We start from the raw sequence: 23,190 nt of genomic DNA, 5'->3' as shown, positions 1-23,190 counted from the left end.
CTTTGATTGTCCTTGGACATCTGCCCTGCCATCTCCCGTCAAGAATGCTTTGCCAGCTGGGAGCTCAGAATAACCCCCAGCTCACTCCCCGAGATCTTAATACTTTAAGCCGATGCGTCGCCACTGTGCGCTTCCCGACTGAGGCGGAACTGGGATAATACCTTTTTGAGCAGCTCCGCCAAAAGTGGATGGCTGGGTGTGTGGTTTTTTCTTGGGCTCACGTGCTAATTGGCTTTAATTTGTTGGCCAATTGGATTTTTCACGTGTCTGGAAAAAGGGAGCAGCAGACAAAAGGGAAAGGTCTGGGCTCAGAGGAGCGTGGGAGACAGACAGACAGATACACACTCACACACGGGGGGGGGGAGAGAGAGAGAGAGGAAGGGAGGGAGAGAGGGAGGGGAGAGAGAGAGAGAGAGAGAGAGAGAGAGAGAGAGAGAGAGAGAGAGAGAGAGAGAGAGAGAGAGAATTCTATTCCGTTCCTTAACACCCTCCTTATCCGAACGGGATAAAATCTTCAGGCCAAAGCGGAAGCAACGCATTAAAAGTTTTCCTCAGGATCAGTGCTCTCAACTTTTAGAAGCTGCTAAGTAAGATGCCCTCCTCAAAGCTGTTTATTCTCAAATAGGCGGCCGAGGGAGCTTCCTTCTGCAGCTGGCTGAACTGCAGAAAGGGGGCTTGGTAAGGAGCAGAATGGGAACGTCAAAATGAGGATCCAGGGCCTGAGAGGGACGTTCTTTGGCCTCCTGTTGGAGAGGTAAAACGCTTCTGGACTTCATCAATGGGGAAAGAGACATGGATATCTGATCCAGATCTGTCTATTTCACCAGAAGGGTGGCTAGAAATAATGGAGTGTGAAAGGAAGCATTTCCTCTGGGTACTGCACCATATTTGTACACATGAATGGGACATCTTTCCTTCTTCCCCCCCTCTCTGCTTGTGTGCTTGCTTCCTTCCCCTCCCCTTCCCATCTCCCCTCCATCCCTTCATTCATTCCTTTTTCCTCCTTCCTTCTCTTCCTCCCACCATCCCTCCCTTTTCCTTCCTTCCTTTCTTCCTTCCTTCCTTCTTTCTTCCCTCCCTCCTATCTCCCCTCCCTTCCTTCATTCCTCCCTCCTTTCTTCCCTCCCTCCACCTTTGCCTCCTTCCCTTCCTTCTTCTCTTCCTTCCCTTCCTTTTCCTCCTTCCTTCCTTCCCTCCCTTTGCCTTCTTTCTCCCTCCCTCCCTCCCTTCCTTCCTTCCTTCTTTCCCTCCCCCCCTTCCCTCCATCTCTCCCTCCATCTTTCTTCCTGCTGGCTTTCCGGTCTTCTAGACTCTGATTATACTTTATAAGAACTTGAAAATACTCAAATATCACTATCATTGGAATTCAGAGATGTTCAGAGGAGATACAGACGGAAGGAAGTAAAACTATCCCCGTGTCAGTTTTCTCCTCCTGGAAACGTGGCTTCTGTTTGTCTACTTAATTTCTGCTGAGCTTATTTGGGGACCTGCGTGATGATGAGAGGAATTCTGCCCTCGTCATTGTTTCCTCTGATGAAACTTTTCAGTCCTTTGAAAACCCCACAGACTGCTTGCATATTCCCATCTGAAGGATGTGCTTATAATGTCTTTGCTTGGATATCTTTTTTTAAAAGTGGAAAGCAAAGTAGCCTGTAGCCCTGTGGAGAAATGATTGTGAGGTGAAAAAGAAGACAATTTGCACATCTCTCTTGGCTATTTTGTAAGCGAGGCAAGCAGCAGTGTGCTGCTTTCACTCCCTTGTGAATCCCATCCCCATCTTCTTCCTCCTTTGCAATAAAAAAAGCTGGAGGCATATTTTTCCATCGAACTAAATATCCTAAATATTAGAATAAACAAAATATTCTGTCATGTAGTGGATGGAACATTGTATATAAAATACATACCTACTAATTAAAAACACAAAGCAAGTTTGGTTTTGATATATCTTGCACATATTTAGACTGATTTTCTTTCCACTCCTTCTCTACATCTTTGTGCTATACTCTAAAAAGCCCCATCGCTAAACCAATCAAAAATCAAATGGGTCTATGAATGTGATGGATAAGTAAATCCTCATCTTTGCATTGGTTGGAAAGAAGTAGATGAAGCAGAAGAGTAAATCAGGTCATGCAGAATACTGAAAACAGAGTAGGAAGGGACCTCAGAGGTCTTCTAGTCCAACCCCTGGCTCAAGCAGGAGACCCTGTACCATTCTGGACAAATGGTTGTCCAGTCTCTTCTTGAAAATCTCAAGTGATGGAGCATCCACATCTTCTAGAGGGAAGACGTTCCACTGGTTAATTGATCTTGTCAGAAAACCTCTCCTTCTCCCCCTCTTCACTTTCAAGGAGTGGAAGACAGCTATCACGTCATCCCTAGTCCTTCTCTTCATTAGTCTAAAGGCTAGACCCATGATGGTGAACCTATGGTACGAGTGCCACAGGTGGTAACAGAGCCCTCTCTGCAGGCGCACCAGCCATTGCTCTGGGCCAGCTCCACCACTCATGCATGTATGCCTCCCACCAGGCAGCTGGTCTTCGGGTCTCTGCTGCGCATGTCGGGAGGGGGCAAGGCACATGAGGGGGAGGTGCACATGCATGCACAGCTGGGGTGCATGTTCAGGGGTTGCTTGCATTACATTTTGGAGCTTTGTGCTTTGGGGACCTGGAAAGCCTCCTGCACCAACCTGGAAGCCAAAAGTGGGTGAGTGCATGTATGAGGGATTTGCATGCATGCATGGGGGGGACATGCGCATATTGCATTTTTAGTTTTTGCACATGCACACGGGCATTCACATGCACACGCTTTGAGCCCTCGACACCAAAAAGGTTAGCCATCACTAGTCTTAAAGATACCCAGAAGTCAACTCAAAGGTCAATAAAATCCTGGCTTCGGAGTGTGGCAGCTTTTGGGGGGCAAGCTTTCACAGAGACAATTAGCCTATTCACAAAATGGCAACTCTAGGTTTGTTGTTTCAAGCTTATTCACACTTAAACCAAGACAAAATGGTGGAGTTTGCTCTTTGTCGTGTTCTCCAAACAGCTGCCCTTCCTCGGGTTGCTCTCTATCAGGAGAACAGAGTAACAGAGTTGAAAGGGACAATGGAAGTATTCCTTCTCTTCATTGGGTAGTGGACCTACCCAATTCCTGCGTTCTTCATATGATTCGTTCTTCGTATGATTTATCCCTAATCTTTGCCACTCTTCTCTGCACGCCTTCCAAAGGCTCAACATCTTTTGTGTTCAGTCAAGATTTTGGCCTCTATGGTTTCAATCAGAATAGAGCTGGAAGAGCAACCTTCGAAGTCTTCTAGTCCAGGGGTCACCAACCTTTCGGACCTCAGGGGCCACTAAATTCATAATTTTAAATTCCGCAGACCACTAATATGACCTGCCTAATGACTGACTGTGTGGGCGTGGCTAGGTGGTCATGTGACTGGGTAGGTGTGGCCAACTTGATGTCACTCACGTCAAAGGGGTGCCTCGCCGGCCTCTACTTGCCCCTCTCCTCCCTGCCACTCCTCGCCTCCCCAGCTGGGCTCCTTAGGGCCCCAACAGGAAGCAGTTGTTGGAGCTGAGCAGCCACCACGAGAAAGAGTTGGCACAACAGCTCAGTTCAAATTGGATCTGACCGAGAAGGAGGCTCAGCAGAAGAACCTCACTGAGGACTATGAGCATAGGCTTTCCAAGCAGAGGGAAGACCTGTGGGACTGCAAGGCCAGATACCGGCACCTGGAGGCTCAGTGGGCTGAGATTGTCAGCCAGTTCCAGGCCATGATGGAGTCCCACTGGAATGAGGCCTTCTGGCTCTTCGCCATCAGCGGCGCTTCCCTCCAGCCTTTGCCCAAAGCCCCACACCAGGAGGCCAAAGCAGGCCCCAAGTCAGAATTTCTCCCCCTCTCTGACTCACACAAAAAGACTCCAAAGGGAGAGACTCTCTGCAGCAACACAAGCGTTCATTGCACTTATCCATCCCAGGGGCCGTATTTTGTGGACCCCTGATTTAGTGCAATATAAAAAATGCAAATAATTTTTCTGACAGCCATCAAAATTTTCTCACAGACTACCAGTTGGTGACCGCTGTTCTAGTCCCACCCTCTGCTCAAGCAGGAGACCCTATTCCATTTCAGATAGGTGGCTGTCCAGTCTTTTCTTAAAAACCTCCAGTGATGAAGCATTTGCCGAGGACTAATTTCCCAGGCTTCTTTATAGAGTTTAGTTCCTTTTCTGTCACTCGGCCAGATCAGTCTTGCTTAGGCATCAAATCAAAACCAAAGCTTGCTTTTTCTTCTCCCAGCTGGTTTGTTTTCAACTGAGTCTTAAGGTTGGAGCAAGAGAGGAAAAAACCTTGAACTGCTGCTTGGGAACTTCTGTGAAAACCAGCTGTACAAAGCATGGAGGGGTATCCTTTTTGAGCTTTGGGCAGTTGGCTGGTTCAGAGAAGGCCGGGGATGGTCCCTGCCTGTTCCTCCTACGTTTCCTCCTGGTCTTCTCCCTCTTTATCAGGAAGCTAATGGACTATTTCAAGCTCATCACGAGCTTAGCAGGGGGAAAAATGGGCAGAATTGAGTTGAAAGCAAAACCCCATTTGTTAGAATTTGCAGCTCGGTTGAGCACTGCAGTGTGTGGGCTGATGGTGGAGACCACAAGTGGCTGAGAATAATGCCGACAAATATCATGGTGACCCATCCAGGATTTTTGTGCAGTGGTGTGCACACTGTGGAATTCCCACAATACGCGCAGAGAAAGTGGGATATGCATAGCAGGAGGTCCACTTGTCTAGAATGCTATAGGGTCTTCTGCTTGAGCAGGGGGTTGGACTAGAAGATCTCCAAGGTTATTCTGTATATAATACTGCGTACTGTATACAATTACCTTCAAATCATCAAGGATCAAAATATACAATGTGATGGAAAGATCCTGCTGGATGTTAATGAAATTGGTTTGATTCAAAGACCCAGTTCTAAAGGGTGAACATTGGGCAGAAATATCACATTTTCTTTACTCCAAATTTGATTTAAAGGGCTGCTTTTATCAAGGCCAAAGTTCAAGTCAAAACTTTGTCATCCAATCCTAATAATTATATAAACTGGAGAAAGGAAGAGCTGAGGAGGAAAAGTGGAAGAGAGAGGGGAAAAAAGAGATTGGTTTTTTTAAAATGTGAAACTGGTTGTGCTGTGAAAGTTAGTTATTAATGAATTCTGTACATAATATGGTAATTACTTGTCCCACCACACTCATCTAACAATCTTGTATAATAATCAACTAAATTTAATTATTATGGATTAATTGGAGCTCATTGAACTAAACTTATTATTTTAATTTTACAATTAACATTATAATTAAAATTAAATAATTACAATCAAAAGCCATTTTGGTGGAGTAGGTAGATAAAATGCTGGCCTAGAGAGCAGGAGGCTCTGAGTTCTATTCCTCCATTAGCAGGGGTGGGTTGCTGCCAGCATTACTGCCGGTTCGGGGCACATCTGTGCATTTGCAAATAAAAAGGCCTGCACATGTGCAAAACCTTAAAAAATGAAAGAAAATTTAATTTTTGCAATGAAAATTGTTCTCCACATGCGCAGAACCAAAAAATGGTTCAGGGGACGTGGCAGGCCTGGGTCGCTACTGATTCCAGCGACCCAGGCCACCAAGTTACTACCTATTCAGCCAAACCGGTCCGAACCGGTGGGAACCCACCTCTGTCCCTTAGGCATGAAAATTGCCTGGGTGACTTTGGGCCAATCACCAGGAGATGGAAATTCTAGTCCTGCCGCAGGAATGAAACTATCTATCCATCCATTATCCACCTGCCTGCCTGACCGCCCGCCCGCCCACCCACCCACCCATCCACGCACCCACCCACCTACCTACCTACCTACCTACCTACCTACCTACCTACCTACCTACCTACCAACTACCACCTATCTCATTTCTATATTATCTATATCTACCATATCTATTTATAGCAATAGCAGTAGACTTATATACTGCTTCATAGGCCTTTCAGGCCTCTCTAAGCGGTTTACAGAGAGTCAGCATATTGCCCCCAACAATCTGGGTCCTCATTTTACCCACCTCGGAAGGATGGAAGGCTGAGTCAACCCTGAGCCGGTGAGATTTGAACCGCTGACCTGCTGATCTAGCAGTAGCCTGCAGTGCTGCATTTAACCACTGCGCCACCTTGGCTATTTATCATCCATCCATCCATCCATCTATCATCTATTGATTCTATCTATCTATCTATCTATCTATCTATCTATCTATCTATCTATCTATCTATCTATCTATCTCATTTCTATATTATCTATATCCACCATATCTATTTATCATCCATCCATCTATCATCTATTGATTCTATCTATCTATCTATCTATCTATCTATCTATCTATCTATCTATCTATCTATCTCATTTCTATATTATCTATATCTACCATATCTACCTATCATCTATCTGTCTGTCTGTCTGTCTGTCTGTCTGTCTGTCTGTCTGTCTGTCTGTCTGTCTATCTATCTATCTATCTATCTATCTATCTATCTATCTATCCTCTATCTCTACCATATATCTATCTATCTATCTATCTATCTATCTATCTATCTATCTATCTATCTATCTATCTATCTATCTTTTTTTAAAAAAATAAGATTTTATTGGTAAAAAGAAAATACAACATCCATAACTTGTAAAAAACAATACAACTACATTTCGAGATATTCCCATACTATCAAATCATTATAAACATCAAAGGTTAGGTATCTTATTCCTTCCCTCCCTCTTCTCTTCCCTCATTTCTTCTTTTCCATACCCTTTTCTTCCCTCCCCCCTTACTTCCTTCTCCCCTGCCTTCCCTCCTTTCTTTTCTCCTTTCCTCCTTTCCTTCCCCCTCCTTTCCCTCCCTCGATCCCCCCTCCTTCTCACATACCTTCCCTCCTTCCCTTCCTCTTTCCCTCCTCCTTCCTTTTCTCTTAATCTCCCTCCTTTCCTCCCTCCTTCCTTCCTTCCTTCCTTCCTTTCAACTCTCCTTCTCTCTTTCTTTCCCTCCCTCTTTCCCTCTTTACTATCTATCTATCTATCTATCTATCTATCTATCTATCTATCTATCTATATCTACGATATCTATCTATCTATCTATCTATCTATCTATCTATCTATCTATCTATCTACCATCTCTCTCTCTCTCTCTCTCTCTCTCTCTCTCTCTCTCTCTCTCTCTATCTATCTATCTATCTATCTATCTATCTATCTATCTCTATCTCTATCTATCTATCTATCTCTATCTATCATCTATCTATCTATCTATCTATCTATCTATCTATCTATCTATCTATCCTATCTATCTATCTGTCTCTACTTCCGTTCATCATGTATCCAAACTCATCTTTTTGATGCCTTTTCCCATTGCCTATATTAATGTTAGCCCTGCCAGAGAATATTTGCATGTCTTCCATCAGTTGACACCTCTAAAATACTTTTACACTGGCTGCTGTTGTCAACTATTGCAAACCACTTGAACAACATTGTTTTTGGCACTTGCCTGCCTGTCTCGCATTGGTGAGTCATGCCTCCCTGCTTCACAAGCACCTGCTTTCCCCTTGGATCCGATTGCAGCTGCCTGTGCAAATTTTACCAGCTCGACTTCCCAGATCCAGCAGAGTCACAAAGCGAAGCTTAAAGCATGGCAGGGAAGCTAATCTTAGCTGCCTGTTCAGCCACACTGCTGTGGGCGTCAAGAAACAGCACTAAGTCTTTACTTGTGGTCTCCCATTAATTAATCCAGTGTTTCTCAACCTTGGCAACTTGAAGATGTCTGGACTTCAACTCCCAGAATTCCCCAGCCAGCGAATGCATTTTTACAAGATCAGCCAAAGTTTGATTGTTGTCACCTCACAAAATATAAAGGCAAACTCTCTTTTGAAATGAACTTGTCCATTTCATGGACCTGACTTTTTTTTTCCTTGCCAAAATATGATCTTAATTTTTTCATTGTTTTCCTCCAGTTCATTTTTCCGACTTCCTGGTCTAACTTACAGCCTGGGATTTCTCGATTTCTTTTTTACTTACAAACAACAATTGCAATTCAGTATTAATCAAACCCAACGCTCTTGATCAGCCAAAGTTGGACTTAGTTTTGTGAAGTCTATATTACAAAAAGGGTACCAGAAAAAAACAGGTATCTATTACAAAAACATGAGGAATTACTATGCAATTAATCAACAGATTCATACATTAGAAGAGGATATTGGTAGTTTGGTTTTGAATGATGCATTTTTGTTCCACCCTGAAGTTGTTTGTTTTCTTTCAGAGGTTTCATTGTGCCCTGATGATGTTACCTAGCTGGGTAATGAAATGTCTTTTTTTAAAAAACCACCAAGCTGAGAGAGCCCCAGAGACCCCAAAGATTCACACCTTGCTCAGAATTGCAATTGGCAACTTCTTATGGACTGGAGCCCACTGCCCAATAACATGATGGCAGGCGTATATAACTCAAAGTTTAATGTGATGAACTTTTGAATTCTTATTCAGTTCTCTGTAATTCTGGATCTTGTTTACCCATGTGAACATTGCATGGTTTATATATTCGTAGTCTTCTTCTCTGTGGCAGCCCCTTAGATATTGGAAGGCTGCTATCATGCTACCCCCTAATCCATCTTTCCACTAAACTAAAGTAAGGTGAAGGTTTCCCTTGCAAATACTGTATGTGCTGGTCGTTCCCGACTCTAGGGGGCAGTTCTCATCTCTGTTTCAAAACCGAAGAGCCAGCACTGTCCAAAGACGTCTCTGTGGTCATGTGGCCAGCATGACTAAACATCGAAGGCGCACGGAACACTGTTATCTTCCCACCAAAGATGGTTCCTATTTTTCTACTTGCATTTTTATGTGCTTTCAAGCTGCTAGGTTGGCAGAAGCTGGGACAAGTAACGGGAGCACATTCCGTTATGCGGCACTAGGTATTCGAACCGCTGAACTGCCGACCTTCTGATCGACAAGCTCAGTGCCTTAGCCTCTGAGCCACTTTCTAATGTCTAGAAAGTCTAGTGTAGTTACTAGACTAGACACAGTGAATTCCTGCAACCATTCTTCATATGTTTTAGCAGCCAGTCCCCTAAATATAAATAAATCAATAAGGAATAAATAAATATAAATAAATAAGAAATACAACCTCAGCCATTTTCACCCAGTAGCTTCTTCCCTCTATGCTGTTCTACTACCAATCTTGGCTCAATAGGATATTGCAGAAACTGTGACTTTGCTATAAACAGATTTTACAACATCAGAGTCAAATTTTACTACATCATTAGTAGAGTGGGTGTTCCAGGGAGCCATGCGATTTGTGCTCCTTCTTGGAGTTGGGCTTGTACTATCAAAGTGCAAGCATGCTACCACACTTCCCCAATAAAAAGGCTTTACAGTGTCTCTGCACACATTAAAAACAAGACAAACTCCATTAATATACTGTCATTTACTTTTGTGTTTCCTTTGGTTTTATTAGAGAACAAATGACAAGCTTCATGCTAATGAGGTCATATTTTGCATTATCCCAATGGTTACAAACTCTGGTAAAGCTAGATACTTGTCTGAGAAAAGGAAGATAGGATAGATAGATAGATAGATAGATAGATAGATAGATAGATAGATGGATGGATGGATGGATGGATGGATGGATGGATACATACATACATACATACATACATACATACATACATACATACATACATACATACAGTCCTGGAAATGCAACAGAAAGAATCCCAACTAAATCCTGTTCTGTGTGTATGTGTGTGTGTGTATAAGTATGAATGTATATGTGTATGTGTTTCAATGGAAGGATGTGGTGGCTCAGGGGCTAAAATGCTGAGCTTGTCAATCAGAAATGTCGGCAGTTTGGTGGTTGAAATCCCTAGTTTCAGTTTCAGTTCAGTTTATTTGGATTTATAGGCCGCCCTTTTCCCTGAGGGGACTCAGGGCGGCTTACAATCATTAGGGGGGGGGAGGGGGGGAGTGCTCCCTAACAGAGTGAGCTCCCATTACTTGCAGTTTGAAAGCAAATAAAAATGCAAGTAGAAAAACAGGAACCACCTTTGGTGGGAAGGGAACAGCGTTCTGTGTGCCTTCGGCGTTGAGTCATGCCAGCCACATGACCACAGAGACGTCTTTGGGCAGCGCTGGCTCTTCGGCTTTGAAACGGAGATGAGCACCGCCCCCTAGAGTTGGGAATGACTAGCACATATGTGCGAGGGGAACCTTTACCTTTAATTTTTATGTGTTTCAAACACTGTGTATTTATTATGTGTTACACAAACAATGTGTATCATTGTTTCATCGCAGTGATCTCTTCCAGGTGTCTTCCATACATATTTACACACACACACACACACACCAAGATTTAGTTGGGATTCTTCCTGTTGCATTTCCAGGACTGTGCAGTGCAGGCTGGGCCGTCAGTCTGACACCTTCCAGATAAGTGAAATGATGGCCTCCATCTCATGAGATGGATATTCACTAATCTAGTGAAAAGTAGGATTAAGGGAGACATGACAGCAGAGTTCCAATATTTGAGGGGCTGCCACAAAGAAGAGGGGGTCAGCCTATTCTCCAAAGCACCAGAAGGCAGGACAAGAAGCAATGGATGGAAACTAATCAAGGAAGAAACAACCTAGAACTAAGCAGAAACTTCCTAACATTGAGAACAATTAATCAGTGGAACAACTTTCCTTCAGAAGTTGTGGATGCTCCATTGTTGGAGGTTTTAAGGAAAGACTAGATAGCCAGCTATCTACAGTGGTAAAGGGTCTGCTGCTTGAAGTGGGGGTTGGACTAGAAGACCTCCAAGGTCCCTTCCTAAAATATTGCCACATTTTAGTAAATCAAAGATGCATAGTTAATTTCAGGAGTCCATAGATAACCTCTATAGGGTGCAGTAGACAACCAAATACTCACAGTCCCTGGTTTCAAGATATCTAATTGCCTCCCCCCTTCCCTTCCCTTCCCTTTTCTTCAGGTTCAGCATTTTGGAGTGTGAAAGGTATACAGTTGTGTGTGAGAGGCTGTGCATGGGCACATCTGAACCCAGTTTGAGCCACATTTGCTAAAGGAAAGTCAGCTGGAGGCCATTTATTTCTCCAAGCAAGCGTGAAGGTCTCTCACCCTACCAAGAGTTAAGAATAGTCTGAGGGACTCACAGCTGATTCTGGGACTTATATTTGGATCACTGCTCATTTTTCTCAACTGTGAATCGGCCAACTTTTGTCTGCATTTTCCAAATTGTCCCATCCTGGTCATCTGGAGACTATTCTTCTCGCCACAGGTGAGCAAGTTGCCTAGCTGTTTACAAACCCACATTAATGTTGTCTGCCTAGTTAACCCCCTGGGATTTTAACAAGAGGCCTTTTCCGTCCATTAATTTTGAAATGTCACATTGAAAAGGTATCATCTAATGAGAATTACAGCTCTCTGCTCCATTGAACCTTTGTAGGGCTCCACGAGGTATTCTTCCCAAATGGCAGAGCTTTGCAAGAGATGGAGATGGGTAGATTTGGGCTGCCTTTTCAGGAGGGGAGGAAGGGAAATCTCCAGCAGGGAGCATGATAAATCATTTGGGTTGATGGAACACTGTTATCTAGACCAAATAGCCATTCTGCCAGGAAATAAATGACACTCGTTTCCCCAACATCAATAGAAGCCTTGCATGGGACAGAGAACAGAGGAGGGTCAGTAGGACCTGTTTTCAGTATCAACCATCCCTCACTAAATTGATGCTCAAATACCTACTAAGTTTGTGGTTGCTCTCGAGGGCTCCCTGTCCTACTGATGTAAGCAATGATGTGTGCATGACCCCGGATTTACATATTGGATTTGTGGAACGCACCTGGTATATCAGTCCTCAACAGGAATCAGAGATGGTATTCAGCTGGTTCGGATCGGTTCGGGCCAACCAGTAGCTCCAATGATCAGTTGGCCTCCATCTGCCCTATCCTGTCCTTTATTTCCTGCTTTCTAGCTCACTTCAATTGTGCAGGAACAGCTGATTTCCTCCCCCACTTGCTGTTCTACTTAGCACTGCTGACTTGGAAGGTAAGCAGCTGAGCTTCTAAATGCTCGATTTTCAGCACTGCGTGCAATCCAGTTATGGGATTCAACTTTTTTTACTAACGGGTTTGTGGGCTTGGCTTGGTGGGCGTGGTGTGGCTTGGTGGGCATGGCAGGGGAAGGATACTGCAAAATCCCCATTCCCTCCTCACTCCAGGGGAAGGATACTGCAAAATCCGCATTCCCTCCCCAATCCAGGAGAAGGATACTGCAAAATCCCCATTTCCTCCTTACTCCAGGGGAAGGATACTATAAATCTCCATTATCACCCCACTACAGGGGAAGGATACTGCAAAATCCCCATCCCCTTCCCACTCCAGGGGAAGGATACTGCAAAATCCCCATTCCCTCCCGATCAGCTGGGACTTGGGAGGCACAGAATAGATGGGGGTGGGGTCAGTCAGAGATGGTATTTACCGGTTCTTCGAACTACTCAAAATTTCCGTTACCAGTTCTCCAGGAATCTTTTAAAATCAAAGCTTTGGAGTGGATTCCTTTCGTTCTTCATCATGCACAGGTCTTCCAGATCCTGGATTTAGACAAGTTCCCTGCAGTCTCTCCAAAACATCCTCCTCCTTCTCCTGAATTTTTGTATCCAAAATAAAGAACGTGTAGACTTTGAATGGGTTTCTTTTGGGAGGGGGTGGAGGGAAGAGGAGAGAAAGTTAAAATAAAAGTTAGCCTCTGCCTCCAAGATGAGGTCAAGACCTGGTGGTTGCATGTTATTATCAAACACCAAAGAAATCAGGAGATCCAGGAAGTTGAAATGGGTATAAAGTTTTATGGCAAGCTTAAGCTCTCTACAAGAATCAGAACTACTAACAGTCAAAGCAATTTGGTGGGAGATAAGGAATCTCTAGCGCCGTGTAATGAAGTGAGCTCCCATTACTTGTCCCAGCTTCTGCCCACCTAGCAGTTCGAAAGCACATACAAATAGGAGCCCCCTTTGATGGGAAGGTAACAGCGTTCCGTGCGCCTTCGGTGTTTAGTCCTGCCAGCTACATGACCACGGAGATGTCTTCAGACAGCGCTGGCTCTTTGGCTTTGAAACGGAGATGAGCACCACCCCCTAGAGTTGGGAACAACTAGCACATATGTGCAAAGGGAACCTTTACCTTTAAGGAATTCAAGACAGGCTGGTCTTAGCTCTCTTGAGGGGCACAAAGGGACTCATGATTGATGATACATTTGACCCCTCCTTTGGGCTCAGTCTGGTCATCTCCTCCTATTTATTTATTAGATTTACATCACATTTTTCCTCCAACAGATCAAGATGGTGCATGAGGCATTGCTTCCTACAATCCCCCCCCCCCAACACACACCAATTCTCTGAGGTAGGTTGGACTTCAAAAGGAAGAAGTGGCCCAAAGTCATTCATGGAATCTCCATGGTTGATAGTCGACATGAACTGGATTGCCCATCACCTTTGATCAATGCTTCTGCATAAAAACCTGTCAGAGGGAAACTCCACACAAGATCCTTCTCGATCAAATGGGCAAGCAGGATCCCTGAAAAATGATGAAGCAATGTGTACAGTCAGAAAGGGGACAGAAAGTGCGGTAAGAACTTCCATCATAGTCTCTCCCATTTCATCTCGATATTAACATAAGCCAAAAAAAAGAAGAAGAAGAAGGAATCCAGGAAAAATTCTAAAGTGAAGCAAGAATGTTGTAGAAACACCAAAGGCTCTTTTTGTGAAGGAAAAAAAAATCTTATTTTTTACTGCTGCAATGGGAATTCTGGGTGTTGTAATCCTCATCCTGTTGAAGGCTTCTGACTTGTGCGTTTTCCCAGTTAGTTTGAGTCGCCACTGCTCTCACTGTGAACCGGGACAGTTCCTTGATTTCTGTAGAAATTCTCAGGCATATCCAGGTCATGACCAAGGTGGCGCAGTGGTTAAATGCAGCACTGCAGGCTACTGCTAGATCAGCAGTTCAGCGGTTCAAATCTCACCGGCTCAGGGTTGACTCAGCCTTCCATCCTTCCGAGGTGGGTAAAATGAGGACCCAGATTGTTGGGGGCAATATGCTGACTCTCTGTAAACCGCTTAGAGAGGGCTGAAAGCCCTATGAAGCGGTATATAAGTCTACTGCTATTGCATGACTATCCCAAAGGTGCTTTTCCAAAAAGTAACTGGACTTTCTTGTGTTTTTTTTTTCCTTGAAGACATTTCACTTCTCACCCAAGAAGCCTCTTCAGTTCTGACTGAATCCTTCCATTCTCCACCATTAAGTCAGAACTGAAGAAGCTTCTTGGATGAGAAGTGAAATGACTTCAAGAAAAAAAAAACAAGGAAAGCCCAGTTGCCTTTCGATAAAGCAGCTTTGGGACATTTCGTTGACTTTCTTTTTTAAAGAATGTTCATACTAAACCAGGCAGAGTTATCAGTGTACAAAGGCATGTGCCATGCTAGTCTTGGCTGAAGATCACTTTCTATTTTAAAATCTTGATTTTGAGGGCTTGTAATGGGATTTGCTGGGGGTGTGACGGAAGAGAGAGACAAGAATGGGGTCATCTCTGTAAAAGCAGATGAAATCTCAGCAAGATCTCTTATCGCTCAACGCTCCAAAGGTCTTCTAGTGGGAGATTAAAGAGCAAGGTTACTCTGACAATTTGTTTACATGCAGGAAGAGATTAAGATCTCATTGAAAGGGAATAAAAATAACATCATCTTGAGCTGTCACAGCATGAGCTCCATTGTAATCAACGCTACTCTGATTTCAGGGATAATTTAAGGCCAATTTATTATCTTAATTAAAAAAGGGAAGAGGAGAAAAAGAAGCAAGATGCAGGAGGAGGAGGAGGAGGAGGAGGAGGAGGAGGAGGAGGAGGAAGTGGAGGAAGGAAGGAGGCGAAGGAAGGAAGGAGGAGAAGATGAGAAGGAAGGAAGGAAAGGGAAGATGGCAAATTAAGGAAGGAAGCAAAGAAAGAAGAAAAAAGAAAGAAAGAAAGGAAAGAAAAAAAGAAAGAAAAGAAGGAAGAAAGGAGGGAAAGAAGGAAGGAAGGGAAGAAAAAATGACAGTGATGGCTAACCTTTTTATCATAGCGTGCCAAAAACCTAATCCTAACCCTAACCTATAATACAATGCACCCTCTTGGGCGCCCTGCCCCACTGTGAATGTACATATAACCCCTGCATGCACCCCGCCCTCTGCGCAAGCACATGCCCCCATGCATGCATGTGTGGCCCCCTGCGCATGCACGCACGACCACGGTATGCTCCCCACCATCCGCACATGCATGGAAGAGACCTAAAAAACAGCTGGCCAGCAGGAGGTGCGCGCACATGCACCATGGAGCTGAGCTGGGGCGATGGCTTGCGTGCCAGCAGAGATGGGTCTGCGTACCATAGGTTTGCCATCACAGGATAATGTTCTTGAATGACCCAAGGACCACAATATATAAGTAGGGAGAAAGAAAAAAATGTTATTTTATTGTTTTAATTGCATAGACTACATTTTTTAATGCCATCTGCCTCACTTAATACTATGTTGCCTTGCTAAAAAAAGAAAAAAAAAGAAAAAGGAAAGTTGCCTCAAGCTGAATACAAAAACAGTTGAAAGGAGGCTGTAAGGACCCTCTAAGAAAATGAAAAAGTTTTGGTAAAAGTTAGAAAATTGCTTAGAAGCCAAGAATAAAGGCAGGCAGGAGTTTGTCCGAAGTTTGTCCGAATTCTGCCTGGAATAAGTCTTGAAAAAACTTTGCAGTGGCTGCAGCCACACTTCTCTTCTGACATGATTTTTGTTTTCGTAAGATGGACAAACTCTTCAGCTGAAGAATATTTGTGAGCCACGTAGTTGACATGTGAGACAGCAGAAATTTTATATCTTAATATCTTTCTCAGCTTTATATTAAATTTACAGTGGAAGTTATGACAAAACAGCACAAAAGTATAAATATCAGATTCAGTGCTTCTCGAATGGTGCCATAAACCAAACTTTAAGTTAACAAGATAGTCATTCCTGACATTATATATCAAGAGCTCCTCATTTATGCTCTAAAGACCACTGGTGGTGCATAAGTACTGGTCTTAAGTACTAGTCCAATATTTATTTATTTGTATCCCACCTTTTTATTTTTACAAACAACCCAAGGCAGTGAACATATACAACATACCTTCCTCCTCCTATTTTCCTCACAACAACCCTGTGAGTTGAATTGGGCTGAGAGAGAGGGACTGGCCCAAGGTCACCCTGCTGGTTTTCATGACTAAGACAGGACTAGAACTCACAGTCTCCTGGTGATTGGCCCAAAGTCACCCTGCTGCCTTGCATGATTAAGGTGGGACTTGAACTCATGGCATCTTGCTTTTTAGTCTGACACCTTAACCATTAGACAAAACTGGTTCTCTATAAAAGTAAATGATGGGATGAGAGGGAGAGGCAACATTTGACCATTAATCAAATCTTGAAAGAGTTTGATGTCCCTGTAATTCTTCTATAACATTTTTTTCAATTTCTTTAGGTTTGAAAAGTTAATATTTCTTTGCATATTGAGAGTCCTGTAGATGCTATTGAGAGAGGAGACCAGGAAGAGGAAGAGGAAGAGGAAGAGGAAGAGGAAGAGGAAGAAGAAGAAGAAGAAGAAGAAGAAGAAGAAGAAGAAGAAGAAGAAGAAGAAGAAGAAGAAGAAGAAGAAGAAGAAGAAGAAGAAGAAGAAGAAAAAAGAGGAATTGAATACCAAGAAGTAGCTCCTTAGCTGGCTGTGTAAGCTCTGAGAAGAAGAAATTTGACAAATTGCTTCAAAATCTTGTGGTTTTTTTGCCTTTGTGTTGAAGAAGAATGAATTCAAAGAGAATAACAATATCACTTAAACATATGCTGCTTTCACAGTGCTTTACAGCCCTCTCTAAGTGGTTTACAGAGTCAGTTTGGGTCCTCATTTCAACCATGAGTCAGTCAGAATTGAACTCCTGGCAATCGGTGGAATTAACCTGTAATATTTCATTCTAACCATTGTGCCACCACGGAGAAGGTGTATTATTATCCATTGCTATCGATTAAGAGAAGATATAACCGATATCTGAATTAAATCTTAATAAGTTTTGGTTGGGCCAGGATCTACATTCTTAATCTGGAAGCCACCATCAAATGATTCTTAATCAACTTAGTTATTAATTCTTTATGCAATTTAGGATTCAACGTAAACCTAAATTGCATTAACAGAGGGATACAATCATGATCAAGTGAGGTGCTAATAACACTCTATAAAGCCTTAATAAGACCACACCTAGAATCCTTAATTTAGTTTTGGTCTGATGAAAGAAATGTCCTTCTGGGTTCAGCTCCAAGTAAGGAAAAAGACACTGGAGACACGGAGGCTGCTTGGAAAGATGGTTTATTGTTGGACAGGGCCAAATGGCTTGAGCCCTGAACAGAAAAGGTGATCACATGCTTCAATGTTGGTGGAGAAGAAGAGAAGGGCTGAAGGAGGGACTTGCTAGGCTTTTTATAACCTGTTCAGTCCCACCGCTCTTTTTCCTGTTCCTGTCTAAGAAATGTATTCTGATTGGTTGTCAGAATCCCATGGGGCCATGCAGGGGCTACTCTCTAGGCTGTGTTTTGAATCCAGGTATGGATGAATTCTCAGATGCCATGTGGTCAGTTAAGTAAAGGGCCAATATTATCATGCCTTTACTCCCACCATCCCCTGGGGCTGCAGTGGAGAAGTCTTTATTATGTAAAAGGGACTAGCTTGGCTGTCTTAATGGCCCATTAACAGTGGGGATGGGCAGGAAGCTACAGGCAACTATTCTGTCTTTTAAAACATGTTTCTTTCTTTTCACATTCAGAGAACTATTCAGCCTTTTCAATATTTCCTAGGATATTTCATTTTTCTGGGAGAGGGCTGGATGATAACTTCCCACAGGTCATCACACTATAAAAAAGATGTTGAGACTCTAGAAAGTACAGAGAAGAGAACCAAGATGATTAGGGGACTGGAGACTAAAACATATGAAGAACGGTTACAAGAACTGGGCATGGCTAATATAGTGAAGAGAAGGACCAGGGGAAACATGATAGCAGTGTTCCAATATTTGAAGGGCTGCCACAGAGAGGAGGAGGTCAAGCTATTTTCCAAGGCACCTGAAGGCCAGATAAGGAATAATGGATGGAAACAAGGGGAGATTCAACCTGGAAACAAAGAGAAATGTTCTGACAGTGAGAACAATCAACCAATGGAACAGAAGTTGCCTTCAGAAATTGTGGGAGCTTCAGCACTGAAAGCTTTCAAGAAGACACTGGACTGCTATCTAACAGAAATGATGTAGGGTCACCTGCTTGGGCAAGGGTTTCAACTAGAAGACCTACAAGGTCCCTTCCAACTCTGTTGATCTGATTCTCACTCTGACTGGGAGATGGGTGGTACCTAAATTTGGAAAAATAAGATAAAATATACCCAGCTTTCTCCACTATTTATCCATCTAGGTTAACATATAGGGTGGTTAGATATCTTTTTAATTAGGGGGTGGAGGCTAAAACATATGAGGAATGATTTCAGGGTTTGTCTAGTCTAGTGAGAAATTGGATTAGGGGTGACATGATAAAATTCTTCCAATGTTTGAAATGCTGCCCCAAAGAAGGAGGGAGTCAACCTATTCTCCAAAGCTCCAGAACGCAAGTCAAGAAAGAATGGATGGAAATTAATCAAGGAAATAACCATCTTAGAATTAAGGAGGGATTTCCTGACAGTGAGAACAATTAACCAGTGGAATGACTTGGCTTCAGAGGTTGTGGTGCTTCATTACTGGAGGCTTTCAAGAAGAGACTGGACAGAGATTTGTCTAAAATAGTATAGGGTTACCAGCTCTGTTATTCTGCTACTTAGTCAGTAAGATAGAGGGGGGAAAGAATGACTTGTTTCATTTAGGTGGGCTCCAAAGTTTCCCTTGTGTGTGACCCCTGTCACAGATCAAAGTCACTGAAAAATCTGCAATCCCCCTTTCTCCCTTCACCCTTCCTTTTTTTTATTTATCAATATGTTTATGGCTGCCTGATAGGTGACCTTATTTACTAAGCAACCTGTGGATTCATTTCTCTTGAAATTAGCAGGTAATGAACTGGAAATTTCCAACAACCCTCCCACTAATTAACATGATAATTGGATTGTTTTGCTACAGAGGTACAATTAGCATAAAGGAACCCAAGAGGGAGGGAGAGGGAAAAAACCCTGAGAATCAATAATAATGTTTGAAGTTGTCCTGCCGAGACCACCCCGCAGGTCACAGCCAAAGCAGCAGAAGTTGAGAGCTTTCCTCAGTCGTGTTCGACAAGGCTGTCAGCTGCAGATCCCAGATTCAAGTCTTCACACACCCAAGGATCTGATCGGGAGGCAATAATCACCAAGCAATAGTGCCTTCAAGTCCTTTGGAACTCTTCTTCCTATCATCTTTCTATGTTTAGGTTGGAGAGATAACTTAGGAGTCACCATTATATGAAAATCCACCCTGGGGAGTAAGTTCCAAAGTTTCCACATTAGCCTGAGAGTTTTAAAGGAGGAAACGTGAGACTGTCCCCCTAATTCTATGAATTTCTGTTTAGAGAAAAGAAAGTCGCCGAACAAAGCCTTGGGGTGGGAGGTGAAATTAGTCTGTGACTCAAGATTATTTCAGGTGCTAAAGAAAATTGCTAAATTGCAAAGAACTTCTACTACTATTATTATTGTTATTAGGAAAAAAATGAAAGAAAGAATAAACTGAGTTCCTTCCCCATAGATTTGAAGCAGAAGGGTTGAAAAGAAAAATCAGTTAAGAGACCATCTCCGTAGTGGCAGCCAACCTTTGGGGGAATGCCTTCTCTCTGGAAGTATACATGATCTCAATCCTACTTTTGAGATAAAGAGAGAGAAAAAGATGGTGATGATTATGAGAATTAATGATTGATGATTGATGACGACGATGACAATGATATTCATTCAGTCACGTCCAACTCTTGACAATTCTATGGGCCAGATTTCTCCACATCTTCCACTCTTGCACAACTTCTTTGAGTTGTTCTATGCTCTGACTGTTGTCAGCTTTGATAAGAGGGACACAGACAGACAGACAGACAGACACAAGGATAGAGACAGGGATGGATGGATAGATAGATAGAGAAGGATAGAGAGAGAGAGAGGTGGATGGATGGATCTCTATCTATCTGTCTGTCTGTCTATCTGTCTGTCTATCTATCTATCTATCTATCTATCTATCTATCTATCTATCTATCTATCTATCTAGAGAAACAGATGGAGGGATAGCAATAGATGGATAGATGGATAGATGGATGGATGGATAGATAGATAGATAGATAGATAGATAGGTAGGTAGGTAGGTAGGTAGGTAGGTAGGTAGGTAGGTAGATAGATAGATAGATAGATAGATAGATAGATAGATAGATAGATAGATAGATAGATAGATAGATAGATAGATAGATAGATAGATATGGATGGTTATATCTCTATCTATCTATCTATCTATCTATCTATCTATCTATCTATCTATCGAGCGATATGGAGGGAGGGGGAAGGGAGGGATAGTGATAGATAAGATAGATAGATAGATAGATAGATAGATAGATAGATAGATAGATAGATAGATAGATAGATAGATAGATAGACAGACAGACAGACAGACAGACAGATAGATGGATAGCTAGATGGATAAGAGATAAGGGATAGTAGATAATAGACAAGAGATAAGATAGAAATAAAATTAGAAATACTTAACCCTATACATGCAGACATACATTTCTACATATGTACACATGTACATCTACATGTATATAAATGTACATGAAGACAGAAAGACATAGATTGCCATTTAATTTTCTTGTTGCCCACACAGACTTTGTTAGGATTGGAGCAGGATATAAATATTGTTGAATGAATGATTGAATGAATATTAGATTAAAGATGGTAGAAATCTTCATGAGATCCTTCCTAAACAGAATGAAAAGAATGTGAGTTTAAAGTGTGTGTGTATGAGAGAGAGAGAGAGCAAACAAGACAGAAAGTGCAATTGATAGTTTCATCCCTTCTGGTCGAATGGCTCAGAAACCACAACCAAAGATAAATGGGAGTTAGGTGAAGAGGAACAGGTTATATCTGATTCCCCGTCAGAGAAGGCGTTCCTTTTCAGGATTCTGCATATGGCACCAATATGGTTGGCAAACCACAAGTTGGAGATGCTTCCTGTGCTGGGAGGGACTGACTGCCTGCATTTAAAAATTAGATGCTCAGGTTGTTGCAGCTGTCACTGCGATCAATTCCTACCAGCTTCTGCTAGTTCTTCAGCTTTTCTGAAAGACACAGCTATTTCTGGATTGCTTCAGGAGTCACCAGATTAAATTACAACAACTGGGAATCTAAGAGTTCTGAGCAGGACCTTAGCTCTTCCTAGCACTGCACTCTTCTGGACAGTGAGATCTGATATCATTTATGGAATCTGTTGGTGCTCTTCTCCCACCTTAGGAGTAACCATATAGAGTGCTCCTGCACCACTGGGACCACTGGACTTTATTTTCCACATCCTTTCTAGTTCCTCCTTAGGCCCTGGTACTTTCTCATATTCTGAGAAATGAGGTGGCTGAGTGGCTAAAACTCTGAGTTTGTTGATCAGAAAGTTCAGCAGTTCAGCTGTTCAAATCCCTAGTGCTGCATAACGGAGTGGGCTCCTGTTACTTCTCCCAGCTTCTGCCAACCAAGCAGTTCGAAAGCACATAAAAATGCAAGTAGAAAAATAGGGACCACCTTTGGGGAGAAGGTAATAGTGTTCCGTGTGCCTTCGGCATTTAGTCATGCCGGCCACATGACCACGGAGAGGTCTTTGGACAGCGCTGGCTCTTCGGCTTTGAAATGGAGATGAGCATCGCCCCCTAGAGTCAGGAACAACTAGCACATATGTGCGAGGGGAACCTTTACCTTTACCTTACTTTCTCATATAATTTTTTCCTGATGTTGCACTCTGTCTGTCTGTCTGTCTGTCTGTCTGTCTATTGTCTCTCTCTCTCTCTCTCTCTCTCTCTCTCTCTCTCTGTCTAAACTCTTTCTTTCTCTAATATATAAACTGTTATCTCTCTCTCTAATCTATAAACATCCATCCATCCATGGCCTTCTGACAAACAAAATCAATGGGGAAGCCAGATTCACTTAACAACAGTGTCACTAACTTAACCGCTGCAGTGATTCACCTAACAACTGTAGCAAGAAAGGTCACAAAATAGGGAAAAACTCATTTAACAAATGTCTCACTTAACAACAGAAATTTTGGGCTCAATTGTGGTCTACCTGTATGTCATTAGATTGAGTAAGTATTGGTCTAGGGAACCAATTAGAGGAAATTTCCCCGACCATATTACTGACATTTGCAAAGGAATAATGAGAGAATTTAATTTTATTCTGAGAGGTGGATTGTTCTCAGAGACAGGGGAAATTCAACGAGGCAATAAATAAATAAAAGCCAGTGTGAATCATGGTCATGAGTGGGTGGATTAAAGCTGAATAATATAGGCTTTCTCAACTTGATCTCCTTTAGATGTACTGGCCTCTATCTAGCTTTAAGAAGGATGCAGTAATGGGACTTAGCCTACTTTTGATGGCTACATAATCAGAATTCTCAATCGTGTATAGTCCAGAATGGTTCCAAGTGAAAAGTTGCACACTCAATATGTGAATACTTGTATGGGAACAGAAGCATCTGCAGGAAGGGTTCAGCACCATCAAACATCGCCACTGTCAAACCATTCACTAAGGCTGCATTACTATTACTATTAGTCTTCTCATGGTTCCTATCACCCATCTCCTCCCACTTATGACTGCAGGACTGTAACTTTGTTTCTTGTATCCTTACGATTTATATTGATATTGATTGTTTCCTGATTGTTTATTTGTACCCTGTGACTATCATTAAGTGTTGTACCTTATGATTCTTGATGAATGTATCTTGTCTTGTCACTGAGAACATCTGCACCAAAGACAAATTCCTTGTCTGTACAGTCACACTTGGCCAATAAAAATTCAATTCTCTTCAAATCTCTTCTCTTCTCTTCCATTCCATTCCATTCTCTATATTTTCTATTCTATTCTATTCTATTTTATTCCATTCCATTCCATTCTCTATATTC

This window comes from Thamnophis elegans, chromosome 16 (genome assembly GCF_009769535.1).
Source record: "Thamnophis elegans isolate rThaEle1 chromosome 16, rThaEle1.pri, whole genome shotgun sequence".
NCBI lineage: Eukaryota > Metazoa > Chordata > Lepidosauria > Squamata > Colubridae > Thamnophis > Thamnophis elegans.
Note: the sequence above shows the minus strand (reverse complement) of the source record.